Source organism: Pristiophorus japonicus, unplaced genomic scaffold (assembly GCF_044704955.1).
Source record: "Pristiophorus japonicus isolate sPriJap1 unplaced genomic scaffold, sPriJap1.hap1 HAP1_SCAFFOLD_468, whole genome shotgun sequence".
Classification (NCBI taxonomy): domain Eukaryota; kingdom Metazoa; phylum Chordata; class Chondrichthyes; family Pristiophoridae; genus Pristiophorus; species Pristiophorus japonicus.
Window position 1 is genome coordinate 418,427 of NW_027254372.1, and position 18,087 is coordinate 436,513.

Genomic DNA, 18,087 nt, shown 5'->3' on the forward strand with positions numbered 1-18,087 from the left:
CTGGAAGAGTGGTGGATGCAGAAACCCTCACCACTTTTAAGAGATGGTTGGATGGGCACTTAAAGTGCTGTAACCTGCAGGGTTACGGACCTAGAGCTGGTAATTGGGATTAGATTAGACGACTTTTTGTTGGTCAGCACAGATATAATGGTAAGTACTGCAGGGAATAGAATACGGCCAGGGTGATCTCCTGGACTAGTTTCGATCGCCTGGATGGGTCGGAGAGGAATTTCCCAGATTTTTTTCTCCCTAAATTGGCCTGGGTTTCTATCTGGTTTTTGCCTCTCCCAGGAGATCACATGGCTCCGGTTGGGGTGGGGTGTAGATGTTTTTAGTATAAGGGGTGTTGCAGTGGTGTGGGGTGGACTGGTTGGGCTGGGTGCTCTTTGCCTTTCCGTCATTGTTCATGGGTTTGTATGTAACCTTTAGGGCTGCTGACCGAGGGCCGTGTGGCTCTTTGTCGGCCGGCGCAGACACGATGGGCCGAAATGGCCTCCTTCTGCACTGTAAATTTCGATGTTTCTATGTTGCTATGTTTCCTCTCCAAAGTCCGTCACCTCCCAGATCCGTGTCCACCTTTCCCACAATTCCATGTTTGAATCCCTCCAATCGGGTATCCGCGCCTGCCACAGTACCGAGACGGCTCTCATCAAAGTCACAAACCACGTCCTTTGTGACTGTGACAAAGGCAGACTAGCCCTCCTTGTCCTTCTTGACTTGTCTGCAGCCTTTGACACGGTTGACCACTCGAACCTTCCCCACCACCTCTCCACCATCGTCCAGCTGGGTGGGACTGCACTCGCCTGGTTCCATTCTTATCTCTCTAATCGTAGCCAGAGAATCTTCTGCAATGGCTTCTCTTCCCACTGTTGTTATCCCCATTGTTATCTCTGGTGTCCTCCAAGTATCTGTCCTTGGCCCCCTCCTATTTCTCATCTACATGTTGCCCCTTAGCGACATCATCTGAAAACACAGCATCAGTTTCCACATGTACGCTGACGGCACCCAGCTCTACCTCACTCCCACATCTCTCAACCCCTCCACGGTCCCTAAATTGTCAGTCTGCTTGTCCAACATCCAGTTCTGGATGAGCAGAAATTTTCTCCAATTGAATATTGGGAAGATCGAAGCCATTGTTTTCGGTCCCTGCCACAAACTCCGTTCCCTAGCCACTGACTCCATCCCTCTCCCCAACTTCTGTCTATGGCTGAACCAGACTGTTCGCAACCTTGGTGTCATATTTGACCCTGGAATGAGCTTTCGACCTCATATCCACAGCATAACGAAGACCCACTATTTCCACCTCCGTAGCATCACCCACCTCAACCCTTACCTCAGCTCATCCGCTGCTGAAGCCTCATCCTGACCAGTCACCATTATTCCTTCATTTACAGACACTCCCTGACCAGTCTCCATTTCTCCTTCATTTAGAGACATTCCCTGACCTGTCTGGATTTCTCCTTCATTCATTGACGCTCCCTCACCAGTTTCTATTTCTCTCTCATTTACAGACGCTCCCTGACTCACTTCCTCCCTGTCCCTGGAGTTTGCCGTGGTGCCGCTTTGTGGGCCTATCTGTTGTGGCTTTAAACAGATGAAACCCTGTGGGTTGGAGCAAACTCTGCAACATTTGGTAGTGAAATGGATTGATTCAGGACAGACAGCAGGGATTATTTCAGGAAATAACAGTGTAGTGAGACAGGAAATGCAGGGGATGTTGTGTAGATGGATTGTCAAAAGGTGTTTGATCAGGTGCCGGACAGGAGGTTTGTTCATCAAAATTAAGGCTCACGGTATTAAAGGGAGTGAGTGGGGCAGCGTGAAGAGGAAGTTGGGTTAAGGGCATAAAACAGAGAGTAGTGGTTAATGGATGTTCTTCAGACTGGAGGGATGTAAACAGTGGTATCCCTCGGGGTCGGTGTTGGGACCATTGCTCTTCTCAATATAGAGAAACGATCTGGGCTAGGGTCTAAGAACAGAAGGATATAAGAATTAGGAGCAAGTGTACGTGACTCGGCCTCTCGAGCCTGCTCCGCCATTCAATAAGATCATGGCTGATCTTCTACCTCAACTCCACTTTCCTGCACTGTCCCCATATCCCTCAATATCCAAAAATCTATTGATCTCTGTCTTGATTATACTCAAAGACTGAGTCTTCATATCCCTTTGGGGTAAAAAATTCCAAAGATTCACCATCCTCTGAGTGAAGAAGTTTCCCCTCAATTCAGTCCTAAATAGCCGACCCCTTATTCTGAGTCTGTGAGCCCTGGTTCTCGACTCCCCAGTCAGGGAAAACATCCTCCCTGCATCTACCCTGTCAAGCCCTGTAAGAATTTTATATGTTTCAATGCGATCACATCTCATTCTTCTGAACTCTAGAGAATATAGGCCTTGTCTACTCAATCTCTCCTTATTGGACAATCCCCCCATTCAATACTGAATAGCTGGGGCCCAAGCACCAATCCTTGCAGCACCTCACTAGTAACAGCCTGCCATGCCGAAAATTACCGTTTATTTGTTTTCTGCCCGTTAACCAATCCTAAATCCAAGCTTGTATATTACCCCCAATCCCATGAGCCCTAATTGTGTTTAATAACCTCTTGCGTGGCACCTTATCGAATGCTTTCTGAAAATCCAAATACACCATATCCACTGGTTCCCCCTTATCTATTCTATTAGTTACAATCTCAAAAACCTCGAACAGATTTGTCAAACATGATTTCCCTTTCATAAATCCATGTCGACTCTGCCCAATTCTATTACTATTTTCCAATTGCCCTGCTCCCACATCCTTAATATTAGATTCTAGCATTTTCCCTCCGACTGATGTCAGGCTAACTGGTCTGTAAGTTCCCCATTTTCTCTCTCCCTCCTTTCTTAAATAGCGGGGTTACATTAGCTTCCTTCCAATATGCGGGAACCTTTCTGGAATCTATGGAATTTTGGATGACGACAGCCAATGCATCCATTATCTCAATGGCCACCTCCTTCAAAACCCTAGGATGTAGGCCATCGGGTCAAGATCAAAATCTCCAGATGATGCCAAAAGATGGACCATGGCCAACTGTGAAGGGGCTGTAAGTGACTTCAGTGTGAACACACAGGTTAGTAAATGGGGCAGGTAAATGGCAAATGAAATTTAATGCAGAGAAATGTGATGATAGATTTTGGGAGAAAATGTACATTAAATGGTAAAACTTTAACAAGAGTAGCAGAGTAGAAAGATTTAGGGTTGTAAGATTCTAGCTAATGTCTTGCCTTATTAATTAGGTTCAAGAGTCCAGTGTCAGGAACTTTAATATCTTACTAAGAAATACAAGATGAGCAGATTCTCCGTCCTCTACCGTACCTTATATTGATCCATCAATCAGAGTAAAGATACAAGTCCCGCGTGTCCACAGTAACTGACACCAGGTCAGCCCGCTGGATGGAACCTCGGGCACCCTGAGCTTGATCTCCGATGTCTCCAGTCTCGACTGCCCTCTTACATCAGTCTCCCCTCACTTTTATCCCCTGCACTGATCCACCTCTGGCACCGGACTCTTCTTTGTTTTCTCTGCTGGGTTTGGGCAGGAAGTGAGGAAAAGACAGCTGGAATTTCTCTAATCTGTGATTTACAAGGTCACTTTCCCTGGTTCCCAGCAGTTACTTTTCTCAGTCATTTTCTCTTTATCCCTAAACTCCCCTGCTTGCTGTTCATTACTTTATTTCAGATTGTTTCAGTTATAGGTATAAACATCACATATTATAATCTAATCTATTCTATTACTCACTCTGGTTTAAGTTTATATTGCAGTTAATAACAGAAAAACCCTGTCCTTTCCCCGATCAGATTACAACCAGTTGATTCAGTAAATGGAATGTCTTATCAGTGTTGTCATAGCAACCTGTCGACAGTGAAGGCCTATTTGAGTTTCTAACTCAGACTAAACCTCTATTTCCCACAATACACATTAATCAGCTATTTGATGTCAACATATTTTAGCCATGTTATGTTAATAACTCTAAAACCTACAAGGAGTTCAGATACACAAATCTTTAAGTTGATAAATTGGTTAAAAAGCACATGGGATCCTAGGTTTTATAAATAGGGGTGTGGAGTACAAAAGGGTAAACCTGCACAAATCATTGGTTAGGCTGCAGTTCGAATATTGTGTCAGGTTTTGGGGATCTTACACCAGGAAGGATGTTGAGGTCATGGAGAGGGTGCAGAGAGATTCACTGAGATGGTACCAGGGAAGAGAGGCTTTAGTTATCAGGGGAGATTGGAGAAACTGGGGCTCTTTTCATTAGAACAAAGGGGAATTGGAGATCTGAGGGAGCTGTTCAAAGTTGATCAGATAAATGAGGATAAACTATTTCCACCAGTCGGTGAGTCAGTAACTCGAGGGCATCAAATTCAAATCATCACCAAAACGTTCAGATCCAGGGAGGAACTGTCGAGCACCAACAATGTTCGGGACACTCACTGTCCCTCTGGATCTGTGTCCAGGGGCGGAACTGATGGGTTTCTCATATCTTTTAATTACAGTTAAATGTTGTTCTCATGGAAGTGATGGATGTCAGTGCCGTGGAATGGGGTATTCTGAGCACCAAGTGTCTGCCTGAAGCATTCTTCAGTCAGGTGTAGCACGGGTTAGATACAGAGTAAAGCTCCCTCTACACTGTCCCATCAAACACTCCCAGGGCAGGCACAGCACAGGGCTAGATACAGAGTAAAGCTCCCTCTACACTGTCCCATCAAACACTCCCAGGGCAGGAACAGCATGGGTTAGATACAGAGTAAAGCTCCCTCTACACTGTCCCATCAAACACTCCCAGGGCAGGTACAGCACGGGTTAGATACAGAGTAAAGCTCCCTCCACACTGTCCCATCAAACACTCCCAGGGCAGGTACAGCACGGGTTAGATACAGAGTAAAGTTCCCGCTACACTGTCCCCATCAAACACTCCCAGGGCAGGTACAGCACAGGTTAGATACACAGTAAAGTTCCCGCTACACTGTCCCCATCAAACACTCCCAGGGAAGTGTCGATGGAACTATATTCTGTATGTAAATTAGACTCTAGTCCCTGCCCCAGGAATCCCAGAGGTTGACAAGAGGTTCTCTGACTGATAAAAACTTTTAACATAAGCTATGATCCTGTTGAATGGCGTAGCAGGCTCGATTGGCCGTATGGCCTACTCCTGCTCCGAATTCTTCTGTTCTTATCAAATATCCTGTTGCCCGGCACTGACCTCCATCATCTCGATGAGCACAAAGATTCACCTAAAAGTAACACAAACCCATCAATTGCTCCCCAACACAGGTACTGAGGGACAGAGAGTGTCCGGGACACTGACATTTCTCACTCAGTAAGGTATAAATTGATCCTGTACCTCTCCCCATTAATCCTGGGCTCCACACGGGCCGAACCCTGCTCCTGTTTCCCTTCCTGTAACAGCACTGAGCTCAACCCAGCCCATAATGAGCAGGGCTCAGGGAGGTTGGTTGCTGGGCAGTGCAGTGATGTCATAAAGCAGGGCCATTCAGCCCAGCGGGTCCTCTCCTTGTCCCTTTAAAGGTGGAGAGCTGGGACATCCTGTCTCAACACACATCCCCCTGTTCATACTGAGAATCCCCAGGGAAGGCCCAAGGCCCAGAGTGGAACACAAGGGGGAAAGAGGAGGAGAGAAGGGGAGGTAAGTCAAGGAGTAGGGACTGAGGGCCACCAAGCTAAAGTTTTAGAGCCTATAGACTTCAGGAGGGGAAGACTGAGTTCAATTGATTTATGATACCAGGGCGAGAACAAGGCACAAGGTACTTTGCATTAATTCCCTGCTCTCCTCTCCACCCCCGAGGGTGCTGACTCTGGCTGGGTTCAGTTCTACACTCACTGGTTCCCCTCCCTCTCCTCCCCCTGAAGGTGCTGACTCTGGCTGGGTTCAGTTCTACACTCACTGGTTCCCCTCCCTCTCCTCTCCCTGAAGGTGCTGACTCTGGCTGGGTTCAGTTCTACACTCACTGGTTCCCCTCCCTCTCCTCCCGAGGGTGCTGACTCTGGCTGGGTTCAGTTCTACACTCACCAGTTTCTCTCCAATATGTGACCCATGTGCCCAATCTCCATGAGTGAACCTCAACAGTGAGTGTCGACAGGCTATTCCACTGCCCTTCCCTGAGGCCTCACACGTGCATTCTCCAGCAGGGTCACAGGACCCTCCTCCCAATGGCTCAGTGGGTAAAGACACTGACCGATGTGACTGAGTCATATTAACAGGAGGGACCCAGGTTTAATCCCTTCTGCATATCCCCACCTTCTAATCCCCTGGAAAATGAGTTTACAAAAGTCATCACTGCAAGTAGGAACATAGGAGCATGAGAAGGCCATTCAGCCCCTTGAGCCTGTTCTGCCATTCAATAAGATCAAGGCTAATTTTGTGCTTCAACTTCACTTTCCCACCCTATCCCCGTATCCTTTAATTCCTTAAGTGTCCATACATCTATCTCAGCCCTGAATATACTCACAGACTGAACATGCACAGCTCTCTGGGGCAGAGAATCCCAAAGATCCACAACCCTCTGAGTGAGGAAGTTTCTTCTCATCTCAGTCCAAAATGTCCGAGCCCTTATTCTGTGACTATGACCCTGAGTTCTAGACTCTCCAGCCGGGGAAACAACCTCTCAGCATTTGTGTGAGGAAGTGCTTCCTGACATCACCCTGAACGGCCGAGCTTTCATTTTCTTAAACGTTCTGTCCCCTTCACCAGAGGAAATCGCTTCTCTCTATCTACCCCATCAACGCCTTTAATCATCTTAACACCCCAATTAGATCCCCCTTATTCTTCTATATTCTTCTATATTCTGGGGAATACAAGCCTAGTCTCTGCAATCTGGCTTCATAATTTAAAAAGTAATCACAGCATAGATATTCTGATCAGACAGTTCGAGTTTCTCTGGAACATTCTTTCCTCCGAAGCTGTAGAATTAGTTCCACTCCCCTGCTCTTACCCCATAACCCGGTATTTTTTTCCAACTCAAGTACTGATCTCTTTTGAAAGTTACGATTGAATCTGCTTCCACCACCCTTTCAGGCAGTGTGCTCCAGGTCATAACATCTCGCTGCTTCATTTTTCCCTTCATGTACAATCTGGTTCATTTGCCAATCACTTTAAATCTGAGTCTCTGGTTACTGATCCTCCTGACACTGAAAACTGTGTCTGCTTATTAAGAGTGTTGGTGGGCTGGAGGAGTTTACAGAGATAGGGAGGGGTGAGGCCTTGGAGGGATTAGAACAAGAGGATGAGAATGTTAAAGGCTGAAGCCACCAGCCGTCTCCCCCAGTGCAGAATATGACTCACTAACAGGAAGGATGTTACTTTAACTACGACACATGTATAATGGGGGAATTAATAATTAATAATGGGGAACAGGGAAATGACAGAGACATTGAACAAATATTTTGTATCGGTCTTCACGGTAGAGGACACTAAAAACATCCAATAGTGGATACTTAAGGAAGTGGTCCTAGAAATAATGGATGCATTGGAGATCATTTTCCAACAGTCTATCGACTCTGGATCAGTTCCTATGGACTGGAAGGTAGCTAATGTAACACCACTTTTTAAGAAAGGAGGGAGAGAGAAAAAGGGGAATTATAGACCGGTTAGGCTGACATCAGTGGTGGGGAAAATGTTGGAATCAATTGTTAAAGATGAAATAGCAGCTCATTTGGAAAGCAGTGACAGGATCGGTCCAAGTCAGCATGGATTTATGAAAGGGAAATCATGCTTGACAAATCTTCTAGAATTTTTTGAGGATGTAACTGAGAGAGTGGACAGGGGAGAACCAGTGGATGTGGTGTATTTGGACTTTCAAAAGGCTTTTGTCAAGGTCCCACACAAGAGATTGTTGTGAAAAATTAAAGCACATGGTATTGGGGGTAATGTATTGACGTGGATAGAGAACTGGTTGGCAGACAGGAAGCAGAGAGTCGGGATAAACGGGACCTTTTCAGAATGGCAGGCAGTGACTAGTGGGGTACCGCAGGGCTCAGTGCTGGGATCCCAGCTATTTACAATACATATCAATGATTTAGATGAAGGAATTTAGTGCAATATCTCCAAGTTTGCAGATTACACTAAGCTGGGTGGCGGTGTGAGCTACGAGGAGGATGCCAAGAGGCTGCAGGATGACTTGGACAGGTTAGGTGAATGGGCATATGCATGGCAGATGCAGTATAATGTGGATGAATGTGAGGTTATCCACTTTGATGGCAAAAACACGAAGGCAGAATATTATCTGAATGGCGAGAGATTAGGAAAAGGGGAGGTGCAACGAGATATGGGTGTCATGGTACATCAGTCATTGAAAGTTGGCATGCAGGTACAGCAGGTGGTGAAGAAGGCAAATGGCATGTTAGCCTTCATAGCTAGGGGATTTGAGTATAGGAGCAGGAAGATCTGACTGCAGTTGTACAGGGCCTTGGTGAGGCCTCACCTGGAATATTGTGTTCAGTTTTGGTCTCCTAATCTGAGGAAGGACGTTCTTGCTATTGAGGGAGTGCAACAAAGGTTCACCAGACTGATTCCTGGGATTGCAAGACTGAAATATGAGGAGACACTGGATCGACTGGGCCTGTATTCACTGGAGTTTATAGAATGAGAGGGGATCTCATAGAAACTTATAAAATACTGACGGGCTGGACAGGTTAGATGCAGGAAGAATGTTCCCGATGTTGGGGAAGTCCAGAACCAGGAAGACACAGTCTAAGGATAAGGGGTAAGCCATTTAGGACCGAGATGAGGAGAAACCTCTTCACTCAGAGAGTTGTTAACCTGTGGAATTCTCTACCGCAGAGAGTTATTGATGCCAGTTCATTGGATATATTCAAGAGGGAGTTAGATATGGCCCTTATGGCTAAAGGGATCACGGGGTATGGAGAGAAAGCAGGAAAGGGGTACTGAGGTGATGATCAGCCATGATCTTATTGAATGATGGTGCAGGCTCGAAGGGCCGAATGGCCTACTCCCGCACCTATGTTCTATGTTTCTATAATCAAGGGGCTATAGGTCGGGAGGAACTTAATACTATCACTAAAGAAGTAGTACTCGGTAAAATAATGGGACTAAAGATGGACAAGTCCCCTGGACCTGATGGCTTACATCCTAGGGTCTTAAAAGAAGTGGCTGCAGAGATAGTGGATGCATTGGTTGTAATCTACTAAAATTCCCTGAATTCTGGGGAAGTCCCAGTGGACTGGAAAACGGCAAATGTAACGCCCCTATTTAAAAAAGGCAGACAGAAAGCAGGAAACTATAGACCAGTTAGCCTAACATCTGTCGTTGGGAAAATGCTGGAATCCATTATTAAGGAAGCAGTAGCAGGATGTTTGGAAAAGCATAATTCAGTCAGCGTGGTATTATGAAAGGGAAATCATGTTTCACAAATTTGCTGGAGTTCTTTGAGGATGTAATGAGCAGAGTGGATAAGAGGGAACCAGTGGATGTGGTGTATTTCAATTTCCAGAAGGCATTCGTTAAGGTGCTACATAAAAGGTTACTGCACAAGATAAAAGTTCACAGGCCATTTTCCGGTTGGCAAAGAGTGACTATTGGGTGCCGCAGGGATCGATGCTGAGGTCTCAACTATTTACAATCTCTATCAATGACTTGGATGGAGGGACCGAGTGTAATGTAGCTGAGTTTACTGATGATACAAAGATGGGTGGGAAAGCAAATTGTGAGGAGGACACAAAAAATCTGCAAAGGGACATAGAGAGGCTAAGTGAGTGGGAAAAAATTTGGCAGATGGAGTATAATATGGGAAAATGTGAGGTTATCCACTTTGGCAGAAAAAATAGAAAAGCAAATTATAATTTAAATTAAGAAAAACTGCAACGTGTTGCAGTACAGAGGGACCTGGGTGTCCTTGTGCATGAAACAAAAAAAGTTAGTATTCAGCGACAACAAGTGATCAGGAAGGCAAATGGAATGTTGGCCTTTATTGCAAGGGGGAGAGAGTATAAAAGCAGAGAAGTGCTGCTGCAACTGTACAGGGTATTGGTAAGGCCACACCTGGAGTACTGTGTACAATTTTAGTCTCCGTATTTAAGGAAGGATATACTTGCATTGGAGGCTATTCGGAGAAGGTTCACGAGGTTGATTCTGGAGATGAGAGGGTTGACTTATGAAGATAGGTTCCGTAGGTTGGACCTATAGACATTGGAGTTCAGAAGAATGAGAGGGGACCTTATCGGAACATATAAGTTAATGAGGGGGCTTGACAAGGAGAATGTAGAAAAGATATTTCCACTCATAGGGGAAACTAAAACTCGGGGACATAGTCTCAGAATATGCGGCTGCCCATTTAAAACTGAGATGAGGAGGAATTTCTACTCTGAGGGTTGTAAATCTATGGAATTCTCTTCCCCAGAGAGCTGTGGAGGCTGGGTCATTGAATATATTTAAGGCGGAGATAGACAGACTTTTGAGCGGTAAGGGAGTAAAGGGTTATGGGAGCGGGCAGGGAAGTGGAACTGAGTCCATGATCGGATCAGCCATGATCTTATTAAATGGCAGAGCAGGCTCGAGGGGCCAAATGACCTACTCCTGCTCCTATTTCTTATTTTCTTAGGTAATCAATCTCTGTCTGTTTCAAACAGTGACATGGAAAGAGGAAATTGAATGACCTTTAAATGGTCCACTTGACACTGAAATGTCTGAAACTCATAATAGGAACTCTAGGGAAACAAAATACTGACAAATGGTAAACTGTTTGGTTGACAAAAGAAATCCCATATAACTTTTAAAAAATAAATTGTTTAACAGAGGTTTACACAGACTCACCTGACTGGCCGACTCAGGATCCATCCCCCAAGCCCCGCGATTGGTTGCAGAACACGCTGCTCCCTGGGCCCGCCCACCTCTGAGCTCTCTTCCTGTTGGTTCCCAGGGCAATCAATCACCACTCGGCAACATTACGCTGCCAGATGAAGTTGAGGGGCTCAGAGGAAGAAATAAAATGAGGCCGTGAATCTGAGTTAAGAAATAAAATTAGAGAAGCATGATTAAATTTATAAACAATACTACTTAAAATTAATTCAACTGAATTGTTGCAATTAATATATTCCTTTTGGGCCAAGTGGGAAACAAGTGATGTGTGGGCTGTGCAGAGTGTCTGTGCCTGGTTACACAGCGTGTCCCTGGCTCTCCGCTCCAAGTGCACATGTTTCAGCTCACATCCAACTGACAGGATAAACCTCACCCATCTAAACCCCATCACACAAATATCAGCATTTGAAGTTTAGTTATGCTAAACCTTTATAAACACTGGTTAGGCCTCAGCTGGCGCATTGTGTTCAATTGTGGGCACCACACTTTCGGAAGGATGTCTACACCTTAGAGAGGGTGCAGAAGAGATTTACTAGAATGGTACCAAGGATGAAGGGCCTCAGTTATGTGGAGATACTGGAGAAGCTGCGGTTATTCTCCTTGGAGCAGAAACATAGAAAACATAGAAACATAGAAAATAGGTGCAGGAGTAGGCCATTCGGCCCTTCGAGCCTGCACCGCCATTCAATGAGTTTATGGCTGAACATGCAACTTCAGTACCCCATTCCTGCTTTCTCGCCATATCCCTTGATCCCCCTAGTAGTAAGGACTACATCTAACTCCTTTTTGAATATATTTAGTGAATTGGCCTCAACAACTTTCTGTGGTAGAGAATTCCACAGGTTCACCACTCTCTGGGTGAAGGAGTTTCTCCTCATCTCGGTCCTAAATGGCTTACCCCTTAGCCTTAGAAAAGTTTAAGAGAAGATTTCATCAAGGTGTTCAAAATCATGAACAATTTTAATAGACTAAATAAAGAGAAACACTTTCCAGAGGCAGAAGGGTTGGTAACCTGAGGAGACAGAATAAGGTGATTGACAAAAGAAGCAGAGGCGACATGAGGAAAAACATTTTATGAGCGAGTTGTTGCAATCTGAAATGCACTGCATGAAATGATGGTGGAAGCAGATTCAATAGTACCTTTCAAAAGTGAATTGTATAAATACTGAAGGGAAGATATTGGGAAAGATCAGGAGGGTGGAACTAATTGGATAGCTCTACCATCGAGGTAACAAGGAGGGTCGATGAGGGTTGTGCATGTTATGTAGTCGATATGGATTTTAGCAAAGCTTCTGATAAGGTCACACATGGTAGACAAAGGTAAAAACCCATGGGATCCAGGGCAAAGTGGCAAGTTGGATCCAAAATTGGCTCAGAGTCAGGAAGCAAAGAGTAATGGCCGATGGGTGTTTTTGTGACTAGAAGGCTGTATACAGTGGCGTTCCGCAGTGCTCAGTACTAGGTCCCTTGCTTTTTGTGGTATAGATCAATGTTTTGAACTTGAATGTAGGAGGTATGACGAAGAAGTTTGCAGATGATACAAAAATTGGCCGTGTGGTTGAAAATGAAGAAAAAAGCTGTAGACTGCAGGAAGATATCAATGGACTGGTCAGGTGTGCAGAACGTGGCAAATGGAATTCAATCCAGAGAAGTGTGAGGCAATGCATTTGGGAAGGGCTAACAAGACAATGCAATATACAATAAATAGTAGGACATTGAGAAGTGTAGAGGAACAGAGGGACCTTGAAATGCATGTCTACAGATCCCTGAAAATAGCAGGCCAGGTAGATAAGGTGGTTCAGAAGGCATTTGGGATACTTGCCTTTGTTAGCCAAGGCATAGCCTACAAGAGCAGGGTTATGCTTCAACTGTACAAAACACTAGTTAGGCCACAGCTAGAGTACTGCGTGCAGTTCTGGCCACAACATTACAGGAAAGATGTGATTGCACTCGAGAGGGTGCAGAGGAGATTCACGAGGATGTTGCCTGGACTGGAGAATTTTGGCGATGAGGAAAGATTGGATAGGCCAGGTTTGTTTTCTTTGGATTGGAGAAGGCTGAGGGGAGACCTAATTGAGGAGTATAAATTATGGGGGGGCCTAGATAGAGTGGATAGGAAGGACCTAATTCCCTTAATAGAGGGGTCAATAACTGGGGGGGCATAGATTTAAAGTAATTGGTCGAAGGTTTAGAGGGGATTTGATGAGAAATGTTTTCACGCAGAAGGTTGTAGGGGTCAGGAACTCACTGCCTGAAAGGGTGGTAGAGGCAGAACCCCTCACCACGTTTATAAAGTACTTGGATATTCACCTGAAGTGTTGTACCCAGAAGGCTATGGCCCAAGAGCTGGAAAGTGGGATTAGGCCGGATAGCTCTGTGTCGGCCGGCAGGGACACGATGGGCCGAATGGCCTCCTTCTGTGCTGTCAATGGCTCTGATTCTATGATGTCACAGGTCTCACCAGCAACCGCGCTGCATGATGGGTGATTGACAGCCGAGTCCACGCATGCGCACGCAGAACCGCGTCCGGCACAGTGGCCCCTCTCGGTCGCTATCGGTAATAACCGCGCAGGCCCAGAGAACAGCAACCGCCCCTCCCCCACACTCGGTGATCCGCCTGCGCGCTCAGATCCTGTGGTGCGGAGTCGGCACGGGGCCTTCCGGAGAAGATTGACGGGAGCTTCCACCAATGGAGCGAGCAGGGCAGGAGGAGCTTCCGACCAATGGGGAGCAAGGGGCGGTGCTGGAGGAGCTTCCGACCAATACAGAGCGAGTCGGCGGCGCGTCCTCCAACCAATCGGGGAGCCCGAGGGGAGGGACTTTGTGTTGTCCATTGTTAAGGGCCTGGGGCTAGGGGAGGCTGTGGGCCTTTATTGCCCTTATTGGACACAAGGCTCTAGGGCTTACAACCCACTGGCTCAGATTTTAATGTAGACTTTTTAAATTCATGAATAAAAGCAGACAAACCCCGTGCTTCTGTGGAATTTAATATTTGAGACTAAAAATAGTATTTTTTCCCCTCTCCGGAATTTGTTACTCATCAGAGCATTATAAACAACATTTGACACCGGGTACAAACCAAGCATAAGGAGGAAAGATGGGAGTGGATATATGGGAGTGGAGCCAGAGAACTGGAGGATTGGAAATATTACACCCCTGTTTATAAAAGGGGAGAGGGCTAAACCTGGTAACTATAGGCCAATCACTCTAACGTCAGTGGTGGGTGAATGACTAGAGACCATTGTCAAGGACAAAATGAATTCTCACGAGGGGAAGCATGGGTTAATAAGGGGCCCACATTATGGATTTGTTAAAGACAAATCGTGTCTGACTAACCTGATTGAGGTTTTTGATGAAGTAACAGAGGGTTGACAAAGGTGGTGCAGATGTTGTTGTGTATTTGGACTTTCAAAAGGCATTTGATAAAGGACCACATAAGTGAGGTAATCGGAAAAAAGAAGCACAGGGAATGAAAGGGATGATGGTAAATTGAGTATATCATTGGTTAAGGGATAGGCGGCAGAGAGTAGTGCTGAATGGATAGGTTTCTGACTGGAGGGAAGTATGCGGTGGGGTTCCCAGGGGTTGGTATTAGCAGTATTGCTTTCCTTGTTATATATAAATGACCTAGACTTGTGTATGGGTGTACAATTTCAAAGTTTACGGAGGATACAAAATTTGGCAACATTGTAAATAGTAAGCATGATAGTAGCAGGCGTCAGGAGGACATAGACAGACCGGTGAAATGGTCAGACACATAGCAGATGCAATGGAATGCGGATAAGTGTGAAGTGATGCACTTTTGGAGAAACAACATGGCGAGGTAGTATAATCTAACTGGCCATATTTGGAGGGGGTGCAAGACAGAGGGACCCGGGGTTGCACATTCACAAATCATTGAAAGTGCAACAGCAAGTTGGTAAGGTGGTTCAGAAAGTGTATGGGATACTTGGCTTTACAAATAGGGCCATTGAATACAAAAGCAAGGAAGTTACACTAAACCTTTGCAAATCACTAGTTAAGATCATAGGACAGCAGTTGGCCATTCAGCCCCTCGAGCCTGTTCTGCCATTCAATGAGATCAGGGCTGATCTGCGACCTAACTCTACACACCCATCTTTGGCCCATATCCCTTAATGCCTTTGGTTAAAAAAAGCCATCAATCTCAGGTTTAACAATTGATCTAGCATCAATTGCCATTTGCAGAAGAGTTTTCCAAACTTCTACCACCCTTTGTGTGTAGAAGTCTTTATTAATTTCACTCCTGAAAGGACTGGCTCTAATTTTTAGACTAACCCCCTCCCCCTCATCCTAGACTCCACAACCTGCAGAAATAGTTTCTCTCTATCTACCCTATCTGTTCCCCTTAATATCCTGAACACTTCGATCAGTTCATCCCTTAACCTTCCAACTTCTAAGGAACAAAACCATAATTTGTGTAATCTTGTAACTTAACGCTTGGAGTCCGGCTATCATTCTGGTAAACCTACACTGCGCTCCCTCGAAGACCAATCTATTTTTCCCAAGGTGTGGTGCCCAGAACTGCTCACAGTGCTCCAGGTGTGGTCTAACCAGGGCTCTGTACAGCTGCAGGGTTTTAGCCTCAGCTGGAGCCTTGTGTACAGTTCAGGGCACCACACTTTAGGTAGGATGACACGGCCTTGGAGAGGGTACAGAGGAGGTTTACCAGGATGTTACCAGGGATGGGGGAATTCAGTTATGTGGAGAGACTGGAGAAGCTGGGATTGTTCCCCTTAGAGCAGAGAAGGTTAAGAGGAGACCTAATAGAGATATTAAAGATTATGAGGGGTTATGATAGAGCAAGTCGGGAGAAACTGTTGCCTCTGGCAAAAGGGTCGGTAACCAAAGGTCACAGATTTAAAATAATTGCCACAATAACGAGAGAGGAATTGTTTTCACACAGAGGGTGGTTAAGGACTGGAATGCACCATCTGAAAGGATAATGGATTCAGGTTCCATAGGAACTTCCAAACAGCAATTGGACGTGTGCTTGAAGAGGACGAGATTACAGGGTTATGGGGATAAAGCTGGGGTGGGGGACTAAATTGGACAGCTCTTTTAAAATGGCAGCACAGACATGAAGGGCCGAAGCTTCATGTTCTGCAGGATGCTATGATCAGTGTGAACACGCTGGTGTCTCTTAACGCTCTCACAGCTTTTAAAGCACTTCCCACAGTCAGAACATTTCAACGGTCTCTCGATAGTGTGAACAAGCTGGTGTGACAGGAGGGTGGATAGCTGAGTGAATCACTTCCCACACACGGAGCAGGTGAGCGGCCTCTCCCCAGTGAGAGCTCGCTGGTGCACCTTCAGCTCCCTGACACTTTTAAAGCTCTTCCCACAGTCGGAACATGGACATAAGAACATAAAAAATAGATGCAGGAGTAGGCCGTAAGGCCCCTCGAGACTGCTCCGCCATTTAATAAGATCATAGAAACAAAGAAAATAGATGCAGGAGTAGGCCATTCAGCCCTTAAAGCCTACGCCACCATTCAATAAGATCATGGCTGATCATTCACCTCAGTACCCCTTTCCTGCTTTCTCTCCATACCCCTTGATCCCCTTAACCGTAAGGGCCATATCTAACTCCCTCTTGAATATATCCAATGAACTGGCATCAACAACTCTCTGCAGCAGGGAATTCCACAGGTTAACAACTCTCTGAGTGAAGAAGTTTCTCCTCATCTCAGTCCTAAACGGCCTGCCCCTTATCCTAAGACTGTGTCCCCTGGTTCTGGACTTCCCCAACATCGGGAACATACTTCCCGCAGCTAGCCTGTCCAGTCCAGTCAGAATCTTATATATTTCGATGAGATCCCCTCTCATCCTTCTAAACTCCAGTGAATAAAGGCCCAGTTGATCCAGTCTCTCCTCATATGTCAGTCCAGCCATCCCTGGAATCAGTCTGGTGAACCTTTGCTGCACCCCCTCAATAGCCAGAACGTCCTTCCTCAGATTAGGAGACCAAAACTGAACACAATATTCCAGGTGGGGCCTCACCAAGGCCCTGTACAATTGCAGCAAGACTTCCCTGCTCCTATACTCAAATCCCCTTGCTATGAAGGTCAACATACCATTTGCCTTCTTCACCGCCTGCTGTACCTGCATGCCAACTTTCAATGACTGATGAACCATGACACCCAGGTCTCGTTACATCTCCTCTTTTCCTAATCTGTCGCCATTCAGATAATATTCTGCCTTCGTGTTTTTGCTCCCAAAGTGGATAACCTCACATTATATTGCATCTGCCATGTATTTGCTCACTCGCCTAACCTGTCCAAGTCACCCTGCAGCCTCTTCGTGTCCTCCTCACAGCTCACACCGCCACCAAGTTTAGTGTCATCTACAAACTTGGAGATATTACACTCAATTCCATTATCCAAATCATTAATATATATTGTAAAGAGCTGGGGTCCCAGCACTGAGCCCTGCGGCACTCCACTAGTCACTGCCTGCCATTCTGAAAAGGACCCATTAATCCTGACTCTCTGCTTCCTGCCTGCCAACCAGTTCTCTATCCACGTCAGTACATTACCCCCATCATGGCTGATCCGATCATGGACTCAGGTCCACTTCCCTGCCCTCTCCCCATAACCCCTTATTCCCTTATCGGTTAAGAAACTGTCTATCTCTGTCTTCAATTTATTCAATGTCCCAGCTTCCACATCTCTCTGAGGCAGTGAATTCCACAGATTTACAACCCTCTAAGAGAAGAAATTCCTCCTCATCTTAGAATAAGGGGCCACCCATTTAAAACTAATATTATGCCCTCGAGTTCTAGTCTCCCATATCAGTGGAAACATCCTCTCTGCATCCACTTTGTCAAGCCCCCTCATAATCTTATACGTTTCGATAAGATCATCTCTCATTCCTCTGAATTCCAATGAGTAGAGGCCTAACCTACTCAACCTTTCCTCATAAGTCAAACCCCTCATCTCCAGAATCAACCTAGTGAACCTTCTCTGAACTGCCTCCAAAGCAAGTATATCCTTTCGTAAATATGGAAACCAAAACTTCATGAAGTATTCCAGGTGTGGCCTCACCAATACCCTGTACGACTGTGGCAAGACTTCCCTGCTTTTATACTCCATCCACTTTGCAATAAAGGCCAAGATTCCATTGGCCTTCCTGATCACTTGCTGTACCTGCATACTAACCTTTTGTGTTTCATGCACAAGTACCTCCAGGTCCGCTGTA

The 18,087-nt window shown here is 45.8% G+C and overlaps 1 protein-coding gene across 10 annotated transcripts in view; it reads right to left on the minus strand.

The window, feature by feature from the left end:
• Window positions 1-18,087, minus strand: part of LOC139252423 (zinc finger protein 432-like) — a 70,414-nt gene that overhangs the window by 44,589 nt on the left and 7,738 nt on the right. For 4 of the 10 annotated variants that reach the window (XR_011591484.1, XM_070873415.1, XM_070873411.1 and 1 more), the window contains exon 2: window positions 10,825-11,013. The gene's annotated coding sequence lies outside the window, so the exon portion shown is untranslated. Of the gene's footprint in view, window positions 1-3,349; window positions 3,606-10,824; window positions 11,014-18,087 lie in introns of those variants that run through there. The other 6 variants (XM_070873414.1, XM_070873412.1, XM_070873413.1 and 3 more) reach the window with 3 other exon arrangements.